Consider the following 9,438-nt stretch of genomic DNA (forward strand, 5'->3'; position numbering starts at 1 on the left):
TGTTCTTGTTTTTTGTATGTGAATTCTTGTTATAGGGTTTTCTTGTTTGGGTTCGGAGGGAGGCCGGAAAGAACGAGCATACGGGTATACAAGCGAGGGGATTTGTCGAATTTCGTTTTCGAATTAGGGGTGTTGCAACTTAGCATGCGTTTCTTTTATTTGGGCATTTGTTGTTATTTCTTCTCGTAGATATGGATTCAAAGAAAATGGGTATATAATTCTTCCCTAACGAAATAAATGCAATATAAATATATGTACTTGATTGAATCTTAGATAATGCTAATGAATTTAGTCATCAATACATTGCAATAATTGCTAATGAGTAAGTAGCGTAATTTAGCATTGATATTTAGGGTAAAATAAACTTATATTTACTTCAAGATATTCTGTAAACTGATATCTAACAGGCATAAAATAAAAGAATAAGAAAATAATTGAATCATATATGATTTTACATTAGAATCACATGTGATTCACGTGAGTTGGCCACGACATCACCCGCATATCCTTGCATTGATCGTTAGTGTAAAATGACATGTAGTTTTACAAGTGATTTGTCTGTTTTCAAGTTTTTTTTATTTAGTTATTATTCACATTAGAATGTCCACACACACACATATATATATAAGGGTTCATTCAAGAAGAACTGATTAGTTTGTGATAACTGTGAGATTTAATCTCAACCACAAATCAATGGATAAATTAGAAAACTAATATTTTTGGTAATTTGACTTAAAATTATAATTAAAGGGCATTTTAGGTATTTAAATTTTTTTATCCCTCATCTTTCTCTCTCTCTACCTCCGGCCTCCAACGAACACCACGTGATACCCAAAATACACCAAGATTCACAATATAATACCCAAAATGCATACAATGTGATACCCAAAACACACCAAGTAAACTTTGAGAAGGGGTAAAACTGTGGTACCACTGTGATACCAGATGTCAATAATGCTCACAGGTTGGCGTTTAATGGTCGATCATTGGAGACAACGTCTTGATCAGACAAGATAACCGGAGAAGGTCACCGGAGTGGTGGTGGGTGTTGGAGAAGGCCATCGGATTTGGTCCTTGTGTGTGTATATATATACATATATTAAAATAATTAAACTAATTAAAATAAATTGGAATGTTAAACTAATTAAAGTAAATTGAATAATCAACACAGTTTACTAATTTACCTTTTGTTTTATTTTAGTAAATAATATTAATTATCTAAAATGATTGGCTCATATTAAACCTCACAGTTACCACAAAGTATCTAGTTCTCATTTGATTAGGCCCATACATAGGGGTCTAATCAAATGAAAACTGTTTTGTTTGTGGTAATCGTGAGATTCAATCTCAACCACAAATCAAAGATTAAATTAGAGAATTAATAATTTTGATAATTTTAACTTAAAATATTAGTTAAGGGTATTTTAGGAATTTTATAAATATCCTCGCTCATCTCTCCTTTTTCCTCTCTCCGGTGAATCATATTCGACGAACCTTATTCCGATGAACCTTCTGTGAACACAAGATACACATTGTGATTTCTAAATATTCATACAAGATGTACAATGTGATACCTTTTATAAAACAATGAAAATAACAGAAATGCACATTATGGTACATTTCATAAAACAAAAAAAAATACATTGTGATACACGTGAAACATTGTGAACGTTATCACTATGATACAATTTAATTCACAAACGTATTTAACATACGATGTATATTAAGTAATTGATATATCAGGTAACTAATTTTAATTAAATATTTCCTTCTAAAAAATTTAATTAAATATTTTAATTAGTTGTCAAAAATAAAATTACTATATTACACTTTTAGCTTATTTAAGAAATATCCTTACATATTTCAAACGAGTGATTGATCAAATTGGATTTCACGGTTAATACAAACTAGTCAGTTCTCCCTTGAATGGACCCCTATATATATGTGTGTGTGTATAAGGGATCATTCAAGGGAGAACTAACTAGTTTGTAGTAACCGTGCGATCCAACCTCAACCACAAATCAATAGATAAATTATGAAATTTATAATTTTGGTAATTTTGAATTAAAATTTTAATGCAATGACATTTTAGATATTTTTTCTCCTCTTTCCTCTATTCTCTCTCCGCCCCCCGTCCTCCGATGATACCGTTGTGATACCTAAAAATATTGACTCTGTTAAACAAAAGACACAGTTGATATCCAAACATATATAAGATGCATTGTGATACCACTGTGTTACATTTCCAATCGACCACACAAACGACCTCAATGTGATACCCAAGCACATATAAGATGCATTGTGATACCACTGTGGTATCACCGTTGGACTGGCCGGAGGATGGTGGCCGGAGGCCGGAGGACGGGGGACAGAGAGATAGGAGAGGAGATAGGAGAGTTTTAAAATACCTAAAATGTCCTTGCATTAAAATTTCAATTCAAAATTACAAATTTCTTAATTTATCTATAGATTTATAGTTGAGATTGGATATCATGGTTACCACAAACTAATTAGTTCTCATTTGATTAGCCATATATATATATATATATATGTAGAGAGAGAGAGAGAGAGAGAGAGAGAGAGAGAGTTTGTTTCAAATACAACTCGTTGCATTTGTATAACCAATGCAACCCAATAAATTGAGATATTTATGAAAATGATGAGAGTTCATTTATTATGATTTGAATATTTATGGAAGATTAATATGGTTCATTAATTATGATCAATACTTTATATTAAAAAACAATCAAAACTTCTATGAAATCACATATTAATCAAATAAAATGGACGGTTGAGATTGAGTTGTATTGGTTATATAAATGTCAAGAGTTGTATAATAACCAACCTCTATATATATACTTGATATATATATATATATATGTATATATATATATATAATATATCAAGTGTATAACCTGTTATTGCGTTTATATATGGCATTTTAAGACATTTTTTAAACAAAGCATCTTATTAGCTCTTAACTTTATACGATATTATTTGAAAATTTGTTTATAAACAAATGTCCTATAAAAATACATATTTATAGAGTATTTCTTAAAAATGTCATATAAAAAGGCTAATATGACACTTTGTTTCAAAAGTGTACTAAAAAGTTGATTAAAATATCTCTAAAAGCGTCATGAAAAATTATTATAACATTTTTAGATAGGACACAACAAAAGTTTTGATGGTATAAATGTATTCCTATAAAGTAATGTATTAGGATATACTTGAACACGTTTGACATCTATAAACTCGATACTGTAGTAAAAACCGATTCACATGTGAAGAAGTCTGAAGTCTCATATGAGTGTATAATATATTCTTTCCTTGAAAGAATAACTAATAGGGAACAAGTATTTTCATCCATGATCGTTTAACTTAGGGGCCGTTTATCAAACACTTACCTGAAAAGTGTTTATGGGTAAAATTAACATTATCACTTACTTACCGGGTGAGACTTTAGTCCACCAAAAAGGCATTGTATACAACAATTTACCCAGTAAGTGTTTACCGTGGTAAGAGTTATTGTCATCACTTACTGGGTAAGACTCTTGGTCCTTGTCTCATTCTTACTGGGTGAGATGACCCTTACCATATTCATCCGGTAAGGTAATGTGACTTGGTAAGCACTTACCCGAATAAGTGTTTAGTAAACGGCCCCTTATTTAGTGTGTTTATATCTACAGTCCTACGCATCTTAAAATAATAAATTCGAATCTTTTACGTTTATACATGTGTATTTAACATACATATAATTTATGGTCTGTGAAAACATCTTCAACAACTATGTTAAAATGGAGAAAATGAAGAATTTTAGCAATTTTTTGCTCCAACAGTTATTATGATATCTTATATGTTAAAATAGAAAAAAAAAAAAGAGATAGAAGTTAAAAAATCTCCAAATTTAGAGAAATTTCTAAAACTATTTTATTCATTCTCACCAATACAAGACACTGAAATTAAATTTTTAGAAAAAAAAATAATATTTTATTAAATGTACTGAATATTTCCATAATATAATTAATGGTAGAATTGCTAAAACAAAATAGCTGTTGAAGTTAGATGTATATTTTTTTAGAGATTTTAACTTTTAATATTCTATTTTAGAAAAATTATGGCATGGCTATTAAAAATACTATGAATAAACTCAGTACAACAAAATTGGGTTTATAGGACGCCCCCAATCTTTAAGCATCCTAATAGACCGCTTTATAAGACTTAATTTATAGGACCAAAATTTAAAACGTCTTATCTAAAGGTGTTGTAATAAGTTTATATGACGCTTTTGGACGTCTTAACAAGTTTTTTAGAACATTTTTAATACAAAATGTCACATCAGCAACTTTATAAACACAATTTTTTTATAGAACACTTGTTTGTATAGGACAGTTTTTCAAATACTGTTCTATAAAGTTGCTAATGAGACGCTTTATATTAAAAGTGTCCTAAAAAACTTATTACGACGTCAAAAAACGTCATATAAACTTATTACAACGTCTTTAGATATGACACTTTATTTTTTTGGTCCTATAAACTAAGTCCTATAAACTAAGTCCTATAAAGTGGTCTATTAGAACATTTAGAATTTAGAAGTGTCCTATAAATCCGATTTTGTTGTTGTGATAAAACCTATAAGTTGTGTAAAGAAGGATTTTGTTTAGATTCGTTAAAGTGTTGCTTGGAATATGGAGCTGTATAATGGAAACTGAACAGCAACGTCATGGAATCTTGAATGCTGTCTGGATTATGCACACTCAGTAGTACGTACAGACCATTTTTGGGGTGGAAGAGATGGGTACGTGTCCAAGGTCTAAAAAAGAGCGTATCATAGTAGTTAAGAAAAAATTAATATGCAAAATAGATCTGATTATAACATCTTAAAAAGGTATTCGTGTAATATAGTGAGATACATCTTAATTTTAATGTTTCGTTTTTATTTTGTCTTTGTCGACGTTATCATACGGTTTATGTGGTTTTGAGAAAAACAATAATTTTTTTATTTTTGAATCAAATATAAATTTGAATATATCATAAAAATTTAAAATAAAATAATTAGGTATTTAAAAGTTTTCGTTTTTTCCTGTAATATTCCTTAATTTAATTTTTTTTATTATGATTTAATTTAGGTTTGATAACGAACTAATTTATTTTTAGTTTAATAATATAGTTTTTTATAAAGATAATAATTAAGTATTATGTTAGAATTCAATGATTATCCTAATTATATTTTAGAATTTTTATATTTATCATGTATTTGATTATGTTTATCTGTAATTTGTTACACGGATTCAAACATGGAGTTTTAATAAGTTGAATTTATGCATAATTACTTAGATGGTTTTAAGTAATATTTCATCAATAACCAATATTTAATGCATACAAAAACTTTTTAAGAGTTTTGTCAAATGTTTTATAATATATTATATAAATAATAGTCAAAATGGAATTTAATGGTTGTTTGGTTATGGTTTTTATTTAGCCTTGTATAGATTAAGTTGTCTGTTGAGATTTAGCTGTTTGTATGAGTTAACTAAATTGTTATTCGGTTATTGTACTGAATAAACAATATAAATGTTATACATGACCCTTTAGTAATTGAAATAACTCTTTAATTAAATGTGATGCACGGTTGATTTTGAATGACAACAATTTATCTATTTGACCATTTTCAGTTACACTAACATGCATTTGGTATCCTGGCAATGTGAGTCATCAGGTTTCGCACACCCCGGTCGGAATGGCCAAATAATGCCCCTTGTATATAAAAAGGGCAAATGAGACATACGATTTTTGCGGGTCTATTTAGACTTGACGATGACATTAAAACCTTAGGTACACACTTTTTTAACAACCATCCCACATGATTTTTGATTAAAATCAAACTAAACTAACTTAATACAGTCCATTCGGAGACGCGGTATGGAAGATGGATTATATGGTTTTCTAATTTGCGGTTGAAGAGCAGGGAGAGAAACTGTGGTTGTTCTACAATGTGATGATTTTTTTGCGAGCCCAAGCTAAAGAAGGTGAATTTTTTTGACACAATTGTGACTCAAACGTATTTTAGAGCTTCTAATAGGAGTAGCAAGGTTAAAATTAATTGGGTGGGTTGGCTTCATAACCCTCTGTTGGTAGCGTCTTGCTAGTTTTTTTTTAATAGAATCTCGTTGTTGTTCAAAAAAAAAAAGAGCAACTTCTATTTTTTGTGTCGTTTGCAATTCGATGATTGTTGTTCCTCCCCCTGATATGTTCAAAATCCTCTTTCTTTCTTACACTAAGTATAGAACTATGCTCCAAATGTTGTAAATCTTCCCTTTGACATCATGGAGTACTATTTTCTTGTCCAACATATGTTTTAGTGTTGTCCTTCTGTTTCCAGTTTGTTAATAGTTATCTACGTAGTTTCAAACTGTTTTTTGATTATGATTAGTTCCATTCTGGTTCATCTTCTGTTTGGGCAGCAGCTACACTGTACCTCCTTAGCCGGTAGCCGGTAGCCGGTAGCCAGTAGCCAGTTACACGTTCCTCTGTGCCGAGATGTGAGGTGCATGTGGTGATGATCACCCCGGGGTATGCGCTAGCGCCCTTGACAGGCACTCCAGAACCTGCCGACGCTCTCAGCTGTGGATGGGGGTTAGTAAGCAGTATTTGTCTTTGCTTTGGTCCCTACTTCTAGGAAACTACCAGATATCTTTCTTTCTGGACCCAACACCAACCACCATCCTGGTTCTGTAAATAGGCCCGTACAAAGTGTTTTTGTCTATGGCAGGTCTCTAAGCTGTGACATGATATATAAGATGCCATGGCTATAATTTCCTAGTCTCAATCTATTAACTCTATAGTTTGAACACTTCCAAATTCTAGTTGTTCTAATAACCCAATGACGGGTTGGCATGAAAGTATATGATAACAAAAGCTGCAAACTCCGAAATCTAGTGAAATCCACATGATTGATGATCTTAGTTTTTATTGGTTCAGTGGGTTCTGAAATCTCCTGTAACTTTTACCTGCTCTTTATTAAAAATTGTATTTTGAATATCCATTTTTTGTGGGTATTGAAAATTCTCTTTTTTGTCTTAATATGTGGATATTTAGGTTGGGCTTAAGGTTTATCTTAAGAGTATTATAAATTCCATAGAGATTGTAGCAAAAGAACGGTTAGAAGCTTAGATCCAGATGAGTTGGTTAGAGGCGAAGAGATTAGACCAGATTGGTGCAAAACATATGTACTAGTTGCAACTAAAAAGAAGGAACATTTGGTGAGATCATATGGTCTATTCGTTACAATAAAGTGAGATCATTTGGATGTTAGTTGGCTTTCATGGATGTTAGTTGGCCTTTAATGGCTGTTAGTTGAGTTTTAATGTTTGCTAGTTGGGCTTTAATGGTTCTATTAGACTTTAATGGTTCTTGTTGTGATATAATGGATCAATTGGGCATTATTTGGTCTTATTAGGCTTTAATGATTGTGGCAATTGCCAATAATCATCACGACAACTAGCATGTTGACGAGAGTAGTGACGAAGAAGAGGATTTCCAAGACTCGAGTAGTGATTCTGACTATAAAGAACTTGACTTGTCTGATCACTATTCGGATGATTGTATACTATGTTAATTTTAGTTTTAGTAAACTTTGTCTAGTGGTTTTAAATCTTTACTGTTACCATGTTTACTTATTTATTTGGAATCTTTATGAACTTGTCTAGAAAATGTTTGTGTTTGGCATATTTTATTGTGTGGAATCTAACATTGTGTTATATATTTGACTCATTGTTATATGTTTTCTAACGTTGCTTTGTAGAAAAATCTACAATGTCGCATACTCGGATTACAGGTCGAAGTAGTGGTAGTACTCTTACCCGCGCTAAGGGAGGAACATCTAGTAGTGTTTCGGCACACTTAGAGGAGTTAGAGTCAGGTGGTGGCAGCGCTGCTCCAGAGCTGCTTCTTGCGTGCAAAGGACAGTTATTGGCGTCCGCAAAAAAATTAAATATATTTCTATCTTTTAATTGATAAAATTAATTGTTTTGTGTATCATACTAATTCAATTCATTATATAGCTTTAATAACACAAAAGTTATCCGCCGGATCACCAAGATAAACCGAGAAATGCTTGAAGGGCCATGGGTCACTTGGAAAAAGGTCCCTAAGAAGGTAAAGCATCAGATGTGGGAGCAGTTCTAGCTTCGTAGTATCTATTTAAGTTATTATATTTTTGCTATTTTATTTTGAACTTAAGAATTGACTAAACTTTTACGTACAAGGATTTTACACTTGGGATCCGTCTTTTAACGCTAACGTTCAGAATATGTGAGAGAGAAAGTCGGCAAAACCATATAATGGTAATTTGCATGTTGTGAGGAAGAAAGATATAATGAAAGCAAATAATACGTATCCCAATTACGATGAAAGAGACCCACACCAGGATATGAATATGTTGAAGGACTCCCACCCCCCCAAAATTGGATATCTCCAGACGTGTGGAATCAGATGGTCGATATGTGGAACAATGATCGTTGAAAGGTTGTTTTTGATGAGGCACACAAGAACCGTGATAACCAATTTGCGCTCCACACCGATGGATTGATCCCATTTTCTGAGCCTGATGCTCGCTTGGTAGGACCTAAAAACCCATTACTTTAGCAACTTAATTTTTAAGATGTTAAAATTACACATGTTCATATTATTTGACCATTGTAGACATAAGCAAAAGACGGCGTACCACCAACCATTATGGAACTGTTTGATTACACACACAAGAAGAGGTCGAGTGGAGGGGACATGCCTACAGATTCTGGGGGTACGTGTGACAACTGTCAAATTTGAACTTCCAGGTTAGCTCTTATTAAGTTTATATTAGTGTTATTGAAGATAATTTATAAGATTAGGAGTTAGTTAGATTAGTTTGGTCGAAAAATTTCTAGAGATTCCGGTAGCTGCTTAGAAAGTCCGGTTCCAACCCGTAATTATCTGAAACGTCCTATACAATGCCAAATACTCTAATTTATACCCAATTTATATAAAACACAAAGTTTTAGTGTTTTAAATATAAAACCTTTTTATTTAAATGAATTTAGCCATCATAGGTTTTTAATTTGAAGAAAAATGTCAAAATTGAGAAAAATGACACTTTTGCATTTTGGGCTTAATTTTTATAAATAAAAAAATTATATAGAGGGTGGGCTTGGGCCATCCCATGGCCGGCCCCTTCCCTCCTTTCCCTCCCTTATTCCACATATAAAAAGCCTCATTCTTCATTTACAATTCATTTGCATCCTTTCAAATTTGAAACTCCTCTCCCTCTCTCTCCCTAAAACTCAAGAGTCACCTTAAAAAATCATCTTCATCCTCCATCTTTTTCAGCCGAATTCTTCCTCTTTTCTTCATCAAAATAGCAAGGGTCTTGAAGATACTACATCCCTCTTATCAACAATC

The sequence above is a fragment of the Cynara cardunculus genome (genome assembly GCF_001531365.2).
Source record: "Cynara cardunculus var. scolymus isolate 2C chromosome LG 10, CcrdV1, whole genome shotgun sequence".
NCBI classification, from domain to species: Eukaryota; Viridiplantae; Streptophyta; class Magnoliopsida; order Asterales; family Asteraceae; genus Cynara; species Cynara cardunculus.